The sequence below is a fragment of the Dipodomys spectabilis genome, unplaced genomic scaffold (genome assembly GCF_019054845.1).
Source record: "Dipodomys spectabilis isolate Male_0828 unplaced genomic scaffold, ASM1905484v1 ptg000069l, whole genome shotgun sequence".
NCBI classification, from domain to species: domain Eukaryota; kingdom Metazoa; phylum Chordata; class Mammalia; order Rodentia; family Heteromyidae; genus Dipodomys; species Dipodomys spectabilis.
Window position 1 is genome coordinate 20,132,487 of NW_024870746.1, and position 16,132 is coordinate 20,148,618.

The window sequence follows — 16,132 nt, forward strand, 5'->3', positions numbered from 1 at the left end:
ATTGTGTTTTATAAGAAAACTGCCAAGCTTTTTGCAGTTGTAATTGGCCTTATCATTTTATATTCACAATAGCAATGTGTGTGAGAGATCTACTTTCTTTGTACCCTTGCTAGCATTTGATATTTCCATTTTTTCAATAAAGCTATTTTACTAAGCATATAGTGATATCTCATTGTGATCTTAATTTGCATGTTAGTAATGGTTGAAAATGTTGAACATCTTTCCATTGATGTATTTTCTAACTATCCTTTTTGGTGACATATATGTATATGTACATATACACATACACATATGCACACATATACATATAATATTTATAATGTTGTCAAGCTTCTAACTTCTTGTTTTTATCTGTTGTAAAAATACATATATATACATTTTTTTTACAATTTAGCAGCAATGTCTGAAAAGATAATCCTTTTCCTGAATTCCCATCTCTACTTTGTAGTGTTAAAATTCTAAAGCTTTCCCAACTTGGGAGATGATTAGATTTGTTTTGGTTTACATTAGCCTAATAGCTACTGTGGTTCAACTTTTTAAATATTTACTATCCTTTTAGATTTCTTCCCATATGTATTTCCTGTTCGTAGTCTTTCCTTTGCAAGTTTCTGTTAGATGAGTTGTCTCCTTCTGTGGGATGTTCTGATCATTTATTAATATTCTCCTTTGTTCTGACTAAACTTCTTCTTTTTTTCTTTTTGTTGGTTGTGGGGCTTGAACTCAGGGCCTGGGTGCTGTCCTTGGGCTCTTTTGCTCAAGGCTAGTGCTCTACCACTTTGAGCCACAGGGCTACGTCTGGTTTTCTGGCAGTTAATTGGAGAGAAGAGTCTCTGGGCTGCTTTGAACTGTGATCACCAGATCTCAGACTCCTGAGTTGTTAGGATTACAGGCATGATCCACCAGCATCGGGCTTCTAACTAAAAGTTTTTGCTTAAGTATTATCAGTGTTCTTGGTGTGTTTTTCCATCTATTTTATAAACTATTTGTGTACCTTTGGGTCTACATTTATGAGCCTCTGGATTTTAGTTAAGAACAATATCAACATCAATAGCAACAGCAACACCTAACCCTCTCTCTGTTGTCCGCAGCACATATCAGGCTCCAGTAGAACGTGCTATTGAAAAACTCCTTCCCAGTTTTAGCTCATATGCACTCTATTGGTTTTCTATTTCTATTCACTTTCTGGTACTTGAGGTTTGGGACTTTAATAAGAATCAGTAAATGTTTCATTTTGTAAACAATATTTCAATGTATTTGTGTAAGTGAAGGGATGACCTCTATTTACTTTTTATTAACATTCTAAGTACTCATGGTGGCATGAATATGATAGATTATTAGACGTGAATTTATGAGACAGAGCACATGAACATTTAAAACTAGGCAGAAACTGCTAAAGTTCAAAAGCAAGGTTGGACCAGTTTATACGGTCTGCCTAATGACAAATAACGATTTCCTTCTTCCCTTGCCATAACCAATATTCAGTGCTATTCAGCTCAATCTTAACTTTACCATTTTAATTAAATTTGCAAGGAAGAACATCTATTTTTTGTGTGTGAATTGCACAGGATTCAGTGTGAGAATGATAACGGAGACATTCTTTATATGCATGGGATGCTGCCTTTAGTTACTTTTGAGGTGTGGGACATAAGGAGCATGGGATGGCTGGGACCAATGACCCAGGCAGGTGATTGGACAGAACTAAACTTAGACTGTTTCCTTACTGAACATATGAGTAGTTAGGCTTTCTATTCATGGGCCCCAGTAATGACTTGGTGCTTGTCTTTCTCTGCCCCGAGGGGGAGCAGGATGCAGTTCATTCAGTACTGAGGCCAGTCAAAGTCCTTACTTTTCTGGTCCAAATCAATATTAATACAAATCCAAGCTGCCAGGATTTATGTGATGCCAAATCTCTCATGTTTTATTTTTTTAATAAGTTTTTTAATTGTGAAAATACTGTACAGAGGGGTTATAGTTACATGAGCAAGGTAATGAGTACATTTCTTATCAAGCATTGTTGCTTCCTCCTTTGTTTTCCCCTACCCTCCCTTCCCTCCCACCTTCACAAAACAAGCTAACCTGTTTCTGAAATTGAAGTTTTTCTGCTTTTCTTTTCTTTTTCTTTTTTCTTTTGGGTATGACTTCATTGGACTCTTCCAATGAGGGGGGAAAATTTCTTATTTTATTTTATTTATTTTTTAGGAGTATATATACATATTTTCTTTTTCTTTCTTTTTTATTGTGAAAATACCATACAGAGGGGTTACAATTACATGGGCAAGATAATGAGTACATTTCTTATCAAGCATTGTTGCCTCCTCCTTTGTTTCCCCTTCCCATCTCCCCCCTCTCCTGCCCCCCAAGTTGTAAAGTTTGTTTTTCGACATAACGACTTGTACATCTCATTGTTGAAATGGGTCCACCTGTATCCCTATTTAAACAATTTGTTTTTTTTCCCTTCCCCTCCACAAATTATACCAACATCAAATACAATGAAAGCAGGGTTTATAGTGTGGGGGGAGGGACATACAAAGCAACAAAAAAATCATCTTATAAATATGTTAGAAACAATCACAAGAAAGAAAAAAAACATTTGAATACTTATCTTGGGGTTCATTTCGCCTAACATCAACCTATCGGATCTTTTCTGCTTGTCTCAGACATATACTAGTTATTGCAAGTAAGGGAAACCATGGGACCTATGTTTCTTTGGGCCTAACTTACTTCACTTAATAAAATTTTTTCCAAGTCTTTCCATTTCCTAGCAAATGGGGCAATGTCATTCTTTCTGATGGAGGCATAGAATTCCATTGTGTATATATACCACATTTTCTTGATCTATTCATCTACTGAGGGGCATCTGGGTTGGTTCCATATCTTAGCTATGGTAAATAATGCTGAGGTAAACATAGTTGTGCTGGTAGCTTTAGTGTGATCTCGTTTGTGATCATTTGGGTAAATGCCCAAAAGTGGGATTGCTGGGTCATAGGGGAGCTCTATGTGGAGTCTTTTGAGGAACCTCCATACTGCTTTCCAAAGTGGTTGAACACCAACAATGCAGTAGAGTTTCCTTCTGTCCACATCCCTTCCAGCATCTGTTGTTATTAGAGTTCTTGATTATAGCCATTCTAACTGGGGTGAGGTGGTATCTCAATGTTGTTTTGATTTGCATTTCTTTTATGGCTAGAGAGCTTGAGCATTTCTTCATGTGTCTATTGGCCATCCTTCTTTCTTCTTCAGAGAAGTTTCTCTTTAAGTCTTTAGCCCACTTATTTATTGGGCAGTTGTTTCTTTGAGGATTTGCTGTTGGGGGATTTAATTTTTTGAGTTCCAGGTATATTTTAGATATGAGACCCTTGTCCATTGTATGGCCAGTGAAGATATTCTCCCAATCCATGGGCTTTCTATTCATCTTGCTAGCTATGTCTTTTGCCATGCAGAAGCTCTGCAATTTCATGCAATCAAAGGGGGAAAATTTTCAAGTGGCTCTTCATGACATGAAGCTCTGGAGGGGAAGTCACTTTGGAAACAGGAATTTTTACCCCAAGAATCTGGGTTTTCAGTACATTTTGCCTTTTGAAAATACTTGTAACTGTCTACCTGTGGACAACAAGATGTGGCTTCAGGTAGTGCTGTTCCTGAAATGGTTTTAGACTACCATTTTCTTTTTATGTTGCAAGTGAGCTTGGGAGGTGGCTGGATAGGGAGCTTCCTCTTGTGTTTCAGCCCTGAAGTCAACTTCGTGACTTGTCATCTGTGTGCACACAGGAGCTATGGGCTTCGGTCTCTTCTTTGTTGAGTAATGGGATTTTGGAGAGAATTCTTGCTTTTATCTTAGGAGAATGTGCTTGTGTATGAGCTTATTATATTTTTAAAATAAAATTTACTTAAGTCAAGAAGGAAGAATGAAAATGTTCAATGATGTCAGGGTCAACTCTGTATTGGAGTTTGGTGAGAAAAACCATTAGCTGAACATCAAGTTTAGGGATTTTGGGCTGCTTTTTCTCCTATCCTCTTGGTCCTCTCCTCTCCCTTACCCCTCCTTCTCTTCTCCTTTTTTCTCTCCTTTCCCCTTTTCTCCCAAGCCTTCCTCTCTCCTCCTTTACTCTTCTCTTTCTCTCCCCACTTCCCCTTTCCTTTTTCCCTTTTATTCTTCTTTTCTCTCCTTAGAGGCAAGACAATGTCTTCTTTCTTCTGCCTTCTCTTTTTTCTCTCTCTCTCCTTTCCTTTCCCTTCCCCCTTTCCTCTTCTCTCTTCTTCTTTTTCCCCCTTAGAAGCAAGATGATGCAGTAGGAAAAGAAAAAGATTTGGAGTCAGACTAACCCAAATCCTCCTCCAAACTTCTATTATATTCCAGTTGTGTGATTTTGTAAACCTCACTTAGATTCTCTAAATTTTCCTCGTCCTCATGAAATAAGGATATTACGCACCCTAAAAGATTGTTGGGAGAATCTATGCTACCTTAAAAGATAAGTCTGTTCTAATTACTCCCTGTTTAAATATGGTTTAACATTTTCTTGTGTCATTGGATACATTTAAATTTTATGTGATGACTTCAAGACTCTGAATTCACCCACCCCACTCTGCACCAGCCAGGTGTATTCATACTTTTTGCCTTCTCTTACCTATGGGCCTTGGAACATACCTTGACCTGGAAGCTCTTGCTATAGTCTTGACAGGATTACTCATTCGTCATCAATGTAGATCTCACACTTCCTGTGTGAAGTCTTCCCAACTGCCTTTGCCACTTCCAGCCAGTTGAGTGACCCCTCCAGAACTTTGCTTGCAAGCATAGTTTAATCTTTAAGTGCTTGTGACACCAAGAATGTTTTGTCTCATATTTGCCTTCTTCAGTGGACAGAAGGTCAGTGCGAACCGGGACAGTACTTGCATTGTCTCGCTTGTTTACTTGTATCCTTACCATCCAACACAGGACATGTGCTTGCTCCACGGCCATTAAATGAATGAAGAAGGGAAGTAAATACCTAGTTCAGAGCATGACAGAACATTAAAAGAATACAGCTGAAGAATTTCTCAGCAGCATAGGAAGAAAACAAGATTGCTATCTAATTGTATTTCACTATGATATTTTATTTGTAAATGTATTACACGAGTTGGCACTTACTGTGGCAAAGTCTATGGATTAATACTTTTAATTGCTTCCCACTGCCTTTAGTTCTTCCGTGAAGGCACAAATACATCATGGAAAAAGCCCTAAAAATAGCACCTGTCAGGTTTATGGAGAAGGGTGTTTATGACAGGAATTAAGCAGTTGTTTGGCTTGGGATGTCTCAAGCCCCAAATCAGGCTTTGTTTTGTAACTGGTGCTCCATCCAGCCATCATAACATCCAGATCTCCTTTTCTGTTTTGGATATGTGAAGGGACTTTGTAATCATACAAACCCAAGAGACCATAAAAACCCATTTTTTTAAAACCCAGTTGAGTTTTGAAGTTGTCTTGGGAGGATGGAAAACAGTGAGCAGATGGATGTGAATGGATATGGAAATGCCCATGGACAAGCCAGGGTAAGGTGTCTTACTTTACAGAACTGAAGTTTCTCTAGAGATCCACAGGGGAGGATGACTAAAGCAATGGAGGTGATGGTGATGGAGGTGTTCTATCTGTGTCTTTAGTTGGCCAAGGAAGTCATACTGGTGGTTGGAATGGTGAGTACAGCAGGGTCATTCTCAAAGAGGAAGTTCTGTGTGTTTGACTCCAGTGTTTTCTGCTGTCACCAACCAGGGAAATGACAGGTGATCTTCCTGAGAGATAGTGATCTCGAGGCTGTTGACTTCTGGCTCTTATCAAGGCCTATCATAGTCATAGTGGATTGGGGCAAGATTTACGATCCCAGGAAAGTTTCCAAATTTGCTTCCAATTTTGTCCAGTGCTTGTTCAGGCCTGCATCTTCTCTTCTGGAATCCTGAAATGGTCCTGTAGCAGGAACACTGCCTCCAGACTTGTCCCTTCCAGATCTTCCTTTACATGACTACCTGGTTAACTTCCATTATGAGCCCCCTTTACTTAAAATCCTTACCCTTGCACCAAGGATACATCTAGTTCTGCCCTCTCTTAATCCAGCTTCATTTTCGAATGACATTTATAGTCTTGCTCAAAATACAACATGGACCTACAACTATGTTTTAGCTACACTGGGTCATTCCTGTATTTGCTCTTGTGCTATATTCTTTCAATTTTGTCTGTTTGTGTTTCATCCTTGGAGAGCTTGATAGTTACATAACACCTTGACTTTTCCTGATCACTGAAGCCACTTTGTTGTTTCTCTTTCTCATTTTTCTCTGCTGTTAAAATGCTTTGTGTCTATGTGTTTGTGTGTTGGTGTTAAGACTTGAACCCAAGGCCTAAGCAATGTCTGTGAGCTTTGCCTGCAAGGCTGGTGGCCCTCTACCACTTGAACCATGGCTCCACTTCTGGCTTTTTGGTAGTTATTTGGAAATAAGAGTCTCATGGACTTTCTTGCCTGATATAGCTTCAAACCATATTTGTCAGATCTCAGCCTCCTGAATATCTAGGATTACAGGCATAAATCACCAGTGTTCAACTTGAAAATGCTTTAATATATACATGTCTCACCACTTGTTGCACTATTTGTTGCACTTAGTGTATGCACTCTTCTTTTGCTCTAAACTGAGCTCTTTGTGGCCAACTTTTAGTGGCAGGTCTATCAGACATTAAACCAATGATTGTTCTTACTACAATACAAAGGTCCTTAGAATCTAGAAGGCTATTTTTGTCTTAAAAAATAAGACTACCTTGTCTATTTCTTTTTCTTGGTCTAGTTTATGTCTTTTATCCTTATTTCCTGATCCTTAAGGAAGCAAGAGACTTTCTGGATCACCCCAATTTTAGATAGGATATATTCCAGAAAGATTCCAGGCTCCATCAACTGACTGCCACAACCTTCCTGATTCTTATTCAGAATCTTCCACTGATATTTTGCTTATTAGTTACATAAATGGTAACTTTCAATATGGCTGCAACATACAAGAATATATAAAAATGAACACACATCCTTATCTATATTCCGATGTGGTCTTTATATTATTACTCTAGCATAGGTGGTATGAGGTTCATTTTTCAGGTGTAAAAACAGAGACATGATGACCTTACCATGTCTGAGGTCAATCAATCAATGGTGAAACACAGATCATTATGGTTTCTAGATTGAGCCTGCAAAACTTTATTTTGACCAACTTACTGTGTTTGAAGCCCATTCTCAAATGGTCTCCCAAGCTATATTTTCATTTTGGTATGTCCTCTTACCTCCTTGTCTCACACATGTTTTTATATAACACACACATATACTTGATTACAGTTTAGATATTTTAATCTGCTTCTTGTAGCCCAGTGTGTGTATGGACTATCCATTTACAAACCTACTGTTCAGAGAAGGTTCCTGAACCTAGTTCAGGATGTTCTCATGGTAAGCTATGACTCCATGACTAAAAACCTGTGCCACCCTATCTGGTTAACACTGGCCATGTGTGTCTATGGAGAAACTGAATTGTGGCTTGTAGGAGGAAAGAAAAGATGCAAAAATATCTCACAAATTGTTTCAAATGTTGACTATGTATTGACATAATATTTTGGTTATATTGAGTTAAATTATTCAGTTAATATATCATGAAAATTTAATTTTGCCTCTTTGTTTTTACTCTTTTTTTGGATACTAGGAAATTTCAAATTACATGAGACTTGCATTGAGGCTTGCATTATATTTCCATTGATTAGTTCTGGATTAGACTGTGGGCTTTTGAATTAGGCTTGGGTTTCAGTTTTAGCTTCACTTAATTAGCTTTGTGGTTTTAGGCAATTTAACCTTCCTGGAATAATTTTTCTTTATCTACAAAATGAATAACGATATCTTCCTCACATGCTTGCATAAGGACTGAATTGTATTTTGTATGAACTTAGCCTAAACCCTAACATGAGAGCAAAAGGGTTAAATTATGATCCTGGAGTTGAATTTAACCAGGGTGTCAACATGGGATGTGTCACTTGCTGTCTTGAAAACTTTACTTTTAAAAGTGTTGGTTTCTTATGGGATATAGTAGATGCCTCAAGGAGTTGTGAGAATTAATTGAACTGAGATATATAAAGGTCTCACTAGATTATAGTGGGGCATAGAATAAGCACATAATTAGTGTTGACCAATAACAGATGAGCACCTAGAGATGAGCACCTGCTGGAAATTGTTCTGAAAATTGTTCTGGAATTGTTCTGGAAATGGTCTATGTAGGCTTTATGTTTTGTATCTTGCTGAGAGTACTTGTATTTAGAATATTACCCTAAGATATCACATATTTTCTCTTGTCTGTATTATGCTTATAGTATCCTTTTTTTTTTGTCAGTCGTGGAGCCTGAAATCTGGGCCTGGGCACTGTCCCTCAGTTCTTCAGCTAAAGGCTAGCACTCTACCAGTTGAATCACAGCACCACTTCCAGCTTTTTCTGCTTATGTGGTGCTGAGGAATTGAACCCAGGGCCTCATGCATGCAAGGCAAACACTCTACCACTGAGCCACCTTCCCAGCCCATGCTTATAGTATTCTAAGAACATTCATATACAGTGTATATGGGTATAGAGATATATGCATATATATGTATATATAATATATGTAAATATATTTATTGCTGGTATCAGAACTTGAATGCTAGACCTCACTTGGTTGATGCTCTATCATTTGAGTGATACTTCTAGCCTAGCTGTTTATTTTGGAAGTTGAATCTGGTGGACTTTTCTGTCTGGGAAGGCTTTGAATCATAATCCACCAGATCTTAACCTCCTGAATAGCTAGGATTATAGGCCTAAGCCTCTAGCACTTGGTTTTGATAACACACACACACACACACACACACACACACACACACACACACACACACACAGAGTCAAGAATGGTACAATGAAATTGAAATAAAGATCTTAAAGAGATATGTATAATCTCATGTTTATTGTTACTTTATTTGCAATAGTCAAGGCATGAAAGCAAGTCCATTGATGCAGGAATGGATAAAGAGAATTCTATACTTGGGGGAGGGAGAGGAGTGGGGGAAGGGAAAGTGGGAGAAAATGAGGGAGGGGGTAACATTGTTTGAAAAGAAATGTACTTATCACCTTACTTATGTAACTGTAAACCCTCTGTCCATCACCACCTTTATAGTTAAAAAAACCTTAAAGAAAATTCTTTACTGTGTACTTATACCTCTAGTAGAATATTAAGATAGTCAAAAGTGTCTATTTTCAATAACACAGATGAACTTTAATAACATTATTCTAAGTGAAATAAACCAGACAGTGAAGGAAAAATACTACATAATAGCATATATATGGGAAATCTAAAATGCTCAAACTTACAGAAGAGAATAGAAAAATGGTTGCCAGGGGCTACAGGGAGAGAGAAATGAGAGGTACAGTTAAGGTGTATAAAGTGTCAATTGACAGGAATAAGTCCTAGAGATCTACTGTACAACAGAGGGTCTGCAGTTAACAGTATGGAATTATAATAGCACATTTTTATGAACTTTTTTATTTTTATTTTTTGTTCATTGTAGGGCTTGAACTCTAGGCCTGGGCAATGTCCCTGAGAAATTCAGCTCAAGGCGATTGTTCTACCACGTGAGCCACAGCGCCACTTCTGGTTTTCTGGTGGTTAATTGGAGATAAGAGTTTCACAGACTTTCATGCCTGGGCTGGCTTTGAACCATGATCTTCAGATCTCAGCCTTCTGAGTAGCTAGGATTACAGGCGTGTGCCACTGGCACCCAGCTATTTTTTTAAATGAACTTTTATTGTTATTTGTAAGGGTGATATAACAGAGGAGTTACAGTTATATAAGTTATATAAGTTCTTTATGAACGTCACCTCTTCCCTCACTCTTTCCAACTTTTCCCTCCTATCCTCACCTACAAATTGTATAGTTCATTTGCAACATGGTGTTTAATGAGTAGCACTGCTGCATTTCTCACCCTTTGTTCAACATGTCTGTGCCCTCCTTCCTTCCCAAAGACAGATAAACTTACAAACAAGACAAAAGGAAAAGAAAACAAAAACACCAACAAAGGAAAAAAACGCCCTCTTGTTTCCATTTCCTGGAGTTCATTTTGATAATTATTATATGATTAGATGTATGTAGGTATTATGTATAGGATCAATCCAGATATCCCTCAGTGGATGAATGTGGTATATATACATAATGGAATTCTACTCGTCCATTCAAAAGAACGAAATTGTATCATTCATAAGGAAATGGAAAGACATAGAAAAAGTATATGAAGTGCAGTAAGCCAGATCCAAAGAAGCATAGTTTCCCTCATTTATGGTACCTAGAATATGCCTATAAATTTACAAGTAAACCACTGGATAGTAAAAAAAAATCACTTGAACATGATAAATTATACAGGTCTCTGGGCATTCGTACACAGTGAAACCAAAGAAAGATATTCTTAGGAGAGGAACACAAGGGTGTAATTGTACATTTTTAAGAGTTGATAGTCATGGGGTAGAGTGAACTAGTGGATAGTGAATGGAACTCAAGTTGTATTTGTCTGGTGACAGAGGCAACAGAGCTTCTTGAAGAATTAGTTCTGGAGATTTTCTTGAAGCGATGTCTGAGCTTCACCTATTTGTGGTACTAGAACTAGAGAGAATAACATTAAGAAAGCCAAACAAGGACAGTGTTTCAAGAAGGAAATGTACAACAATCTAATCGGTAAATAATCAACATATTAGTCTTTCCATCTCATGGAAGTACATGAGATGTGGTGATGTATGTCACTGTCCTATGAAAGGTAGCCCATGTAGATGGACTAGTGGAAAGACTTGAAGTTTAGCTTGCACACCAACTCCTCTGCTTACTCACACCCTGTATGACTCAGGGTAAGTCACCTCCCCTCCGTTACACTGAGCCTCCATTTTTTTCCATCTGTAGAACTCCATCACAGGGTGATTATAAGGATTTAGAAATGCAATAGAAGATATTAGAAGGATAAGTGTGAGAAGTGTGAGGAAAACCCAATTTTTACTGAAGGATCCTAAAAAAATTGGTTACTGCTGAGAAGGCTGTTATGAATAATCAGTCATTTTTTATTATAGTACTAATAGATTATTGGAGTAAGATAGTTCACTGGATGTAAAATACTGTTTTGGTCAGGGAATTTTTCTTAAGGATATTGATTTTTCTCTAATTAAGCACTAGTTCTGCAGAATTTCCATTTTATTTCTGTTTTCTATGAAACAGTGTCATGAAAACAGCTAAGAGTTCATAGTAGAGTGAAATACATATAAAAAGTCAGACTCCAAAACCTTGATATTATGGCAATTACTCGTAGTCTTTATGTTATGATTTAGAAAGAGTTTGTCACTTTTGCCAATCAAATGCCTTAGCATCTTCTTCTAGAGTGCTATTACCCTGTGGTTTAAACACAAGAGACAGGAAGACAGAAAATGAATACAATTCCTTATCAACCTTTCATTTTTAGCTCAGCACCTCCATCAATTTCTCCGTGAGTATGTATTGTAGGAAGAGCTGCAGGAGGACAGTCTATGGTCAATCTGGCATTTGGGAAGATAAGAAGACCCTATCAACTCAGGCCTCATTCAAGCAGGGCCTAACAATACCCTGGGAAGACTCAGAATGTAAAGTTCTTTTAGAAATAATTTTGGATTATGTAAGACTGATACAGGAGCAGCCATTTTTTTCTAAAAGGGCAATTTCTCTTATGGATTTGAACTATAGAACTGTGGGGCTCTGGATGACTTTGGTTTGCAGGCAGCAGGTGGCTGGCTGCTTGCTGGTAGATTCTTTAGAATTTTTACTGAATAGTCTCAACAGCAAAACCACTTACAAATATATAAGACATCTCTAAAAAAATTCATCTTCATTTTACTTCTGGCTTTCTCTCAACTATGTGTGCAGAATACCTTCTATACAAATCATAATTCTATACACTTGGTTGATTAAAAAATTTAAACTTACTTTGAACTAACTAAATACTGACAGAGTTATAACAAATGATACAAGGTCATTTCTTGTGCCCATTTTCTTCTTACCCTCACATTTTAAACCTGATAAGTCATTTCTCTCTATGATCTCTTCATCTCAAGAATGTTACCTCAATGAAATTGTATATATGTAATCTTTGGAATTGGTTTTTTTCAAATATCTGGAAACTCATCTAGGCTAGACCATGTATCCTAATGTGCATCTTTTTATTAATGAATAATGTTTTCTTGTATAAGTATATCATAGTTTGTATAAATCATTCATCTATTGAATGATACTTGGGTTGTTTCTAGTTTGAGGCAATGATGATTCAATTACAACTATTCGTGTATAGATTGTGTGTGTGTGTGTGTGTGTGTGTGTGTGTGCGCACGTGCACATGTATGCCATACTGGGTCTTTAACTCAGGGCCTCGTGCTCACCCTTAGCTTTTCCACTCAAAGCTGGTTCTCTGCCACTTAGCTATGGATCCATTTCTGACTTTTTGTGATTAATTAGAAGTAAAAGTTTCATTGACTTTTCTATCTGGGCTAGCTTCGAACTACAGTCCTCAGATCTCAGCTTTCTGAGTACCTAGGATTATAACTGTGAGCCATCAGTACCTGGCCATGCACAGATTTTTATGCGAGCTTAAAGTTATTATTTTCTTGGAATAAATCTGTAGGAGTTGGATTGCTAGGTTGTATGTCATTATGCATTCACTGCAATCAATCATCAAATGCTTTCAGAGTGGCTGTACATTCATACTATCAATACATGATCAGTCGAGTCTGTCCTGTTTCCCACTGGCATTTGGTATTTATTGTTACTATTTTTGAAAATTTTAGTCATTATGATACATGTATTATAATATCTCACTGTATTTTTTTATTTAACAGTACTTGGGGTTAAACTCAGGGACTCTCCTTTGCAATATACCATTTGATCTGTGTTTCCAGTGCTCGTTGTGATTTTGTTTGTTTAGTGATTATTGTTGTTTCACATATTGTTTATGTGTTCACTTGCTATCTATCCTTTTGAGTTAAATGTTTGTACATGACTTTTACTCATTTTTAATTGTCTTTTTCTTGTTTTATGCTATATTACATACTATGCACCCAATACTGTTTCTTTGTTGAATATGTAGCATGTAAGTAATTCCTCTCAGACATAGTTTATCTTGTCATTCTTTTAAGATTTGTGCAGAGGGAGAGTTTTAACTTCAGTTGTTAGATTTTCCTTTTATGGGTGTTTCTTTCAAATCTAAGAACACCTTGCCTAGCCCTAGAGTCTAAAGATTTTTCTCCTCTTTTTTTTCTAAAACTTTTAGGGCTTTACATTTAAATTTACAACCTATTTTGAGGCATTTTTAAAATCTATTATTTTTTAAATCAGAGTGAATTAGTTGTACCTGGGGGTTTCATTTTGACACGTCCATATATACATACAATGTGCCTTGATCAAATCACTCCTCTGACATTTCCTCATCCTTCTCCCCTTCTTCCAAAACGAATCTGAACAAGCTACATGGCTCCATTAGGTCAAGCATTTTAGGCCTAAAGGTGTCTACTTGCTCTAGCACTTAAAAAAAAATACTGTCTTTTGCACCACTCTCAAAAACCATTTGAAGCTGACACAGGTTAGCTACTTGCAGGCTGAAATCTTGAGATTTGGAGGACTGAAGTTCAAAATCAATTTGGGCCAAAGTCTGCAATACTCCATCAAAAAGTAGTATAGCAAAAAAGTAGTATAGACAGCAAATAGTAGTAGTGGAGGTATGGCTCAAGTGATAGAGCTCCAGCTGAGCAAGAAAGCTGAACAAGTGAACAGTTTTGAGTTCAAAACCCAGTACTACCAAAAATAACAGTTGGATATAGTTGTATGAGTCTATTTGTGCATTTTCAGTTCTGCTTTACTAATCGATGTGCCCATTCTACTCTTACTATCACACTGTCTTAATTACTATTGAAATATGTTGTCTTGAAATCAGCTCTACTAGCCGGGCGCTGGTGGCTCACGCCTGTAATCCTAGATATTCAGGAGGCTGAGATCTGAGGATCGCGGTTCAAAGCCAGCCCGGGCAGGAAAGTCCGTGAAACTCTTATCTCCAATAAACCACCAGAAAACCGGATGTGGTGCTGTAGCTTACGTGGTAGAGTGCTAGCCTTGAGCTGAATCGCTTAGGGACAGTGCCCAGGCCCAGAGTTCAAGCCCCGCGACCAACAACAACAACAACAAAAAAAAAAAAAAGAAAGAAAGAAATCAGCTCCACTGATTCTTCTCACTTTTTGTTTTTAACAGTTTCAGGGGGGTATAATTGATACATAAAAAACTTAAAAGCAAAATGAAAATAAATTAAAACAGCAAAAAAACCCTGTAAATGTTTAATATATATAATTTAATTAACTGAAACCTTTTCATTATTCTTATTCAAAATTGCTTTGGCTGTTCTAGTTCTTTGCTTTGTCTTCAGCTTCAAGTCTTGGAACAAAAAGAAAACCCAGGGAACTCACTCCTGTATCATTCATGCCTTGCTGATTTACTTTCTTTTCTCACCTTCTAGTGTTTTACAGTGGCTTTATAGAAAATGTCCAAGGCTTTTGGTTATTCTGTTAGACTATCTTTTCAGAAGTTGAGCCCCACTCAGTTGATTTTATTTTATTTGCTCTATTATTATTATTAATTTATAGTAGTGGGGATCAAACTTAGATGCTCATGCTTGCTAGGCAAGCACTTTACTGGGCTGTAGGCTTGTAGGCTGAGCTGGACCCCAGCCCTTGTTCGATTTGTTCTTAAGAATCTATTATTCTTTTTTTTGCCTGAGGACTCAGGACCTAAGCTTTCTTAATCACACTTCTATAAGTGTCTTTTCATGGGGCAGAAAGATGAAATGCCAAGCTAAGAAAAGCTGTGTGCATTGGTTGGAAAGGTGGAGGCTTTTGTTCCAAGGATACACACAAGGTGAGCATTGGGCATTTCTAGTTTTCCTTTTCTACTTTAAAAGCTTGCGACAACTAGAGAGAATACAACAACACTTGTATTTATTAAAGGATTATCAATCTCTAGAGGTAAAAGGAAGGTCCCACGATATAATAGAGGGTCAGTGCACAGTGTCCCTTCCATCTTGGCCTGTTCTCAGAAGCCCACTATTTTGCCTTTGACTATTAATAATCAAATGGTGAAGGCTATATTGATACTCTCTGATAGCCAGCCTTCTCTGGACTTCTTCCTGCACTTAATATGCTTCCTTAAAAGCCTAGGTTACCCAGGGAAATACAGCCAAGATAAGGAATATCATGGTTGTGAACCTAGATAGGATTGAGCTTGAGATCTTGACTCTGTCTCTTCCTACTTCTTTGTCCTTGGAATCTATTTATTCCAATCTAAACCATCCTGTAGGACTGAGCTGGTGACATGTATTGGGGACCTTTCATTACTCTCCTTCCTTCTCTTTCTAATCAGCACTGAGTCTAACAGGTGGCTGGCTTTCTTTAAAACCTATGTGCAAAATTAGTCTGCTTTTTTTCCCCCCATCACCCCATCTTTTCTCTAGGTTGTTCTAGACATCTGGGAACTATTCTTTTCTTAAAACATGGCCCCAATTTATTATTTCTGTGGTAGGCCAGGTGAACTTTTAAAACCTATGCTTCTAATTATTGTTTCCTTGCATAAGACCCTCCACTTACTGTACTGAGAATAAAATCCAACACCTCCCCATGATCCACCTGGGACAAGGGGGTGTGTCTTCTGCTTTCTTCTGGGAACCCCTCAAATGTGTCCTCAGCTACCTCAGTGCACCTCATTCACACTGACCTTCTTTCTTTTCTGAAAATATAGTCTGCTCCCCCCCTGAGGTCATTATACCAATGATACTGTGTGCCAAGAATAATTTTTCCATGATTTTGAAAAGCTTGTTCTTTGTTATCATTTGGATTTCAGGCAAGGACTCTTCCATTGCTCCTGCTCAGTCACACAGATGAATCACTCTATTCTCCCATTTCTCCAGCCTCTTAATGGAGCTTTTAGCACAATTTGAAATGACCCTTGATTGGTCTATGAGACTGAGCTTCTCGAGAGCAGGTTCCATATTTTTCTGATTGCTATATATCCAGGGCCCTCAACAGTTCCTGGTGC

At 37.7% G+C, this 16,132-nt stretch overlaps 1 protein-coding gene across 2 annotated transcripts in view; it reads left to right on the top strand.

Moving 5' to 3' along the window:
- Kcnh1 (potassium voltage-gated channel subfamily H member 1) overlaps positions 1 to 16,132 on the top strand; it is a 313,617-nt gene that overhangs the window by 60,582 nt on the left and 236,903 nt on the right. The window lies entirely within an intron of this gene.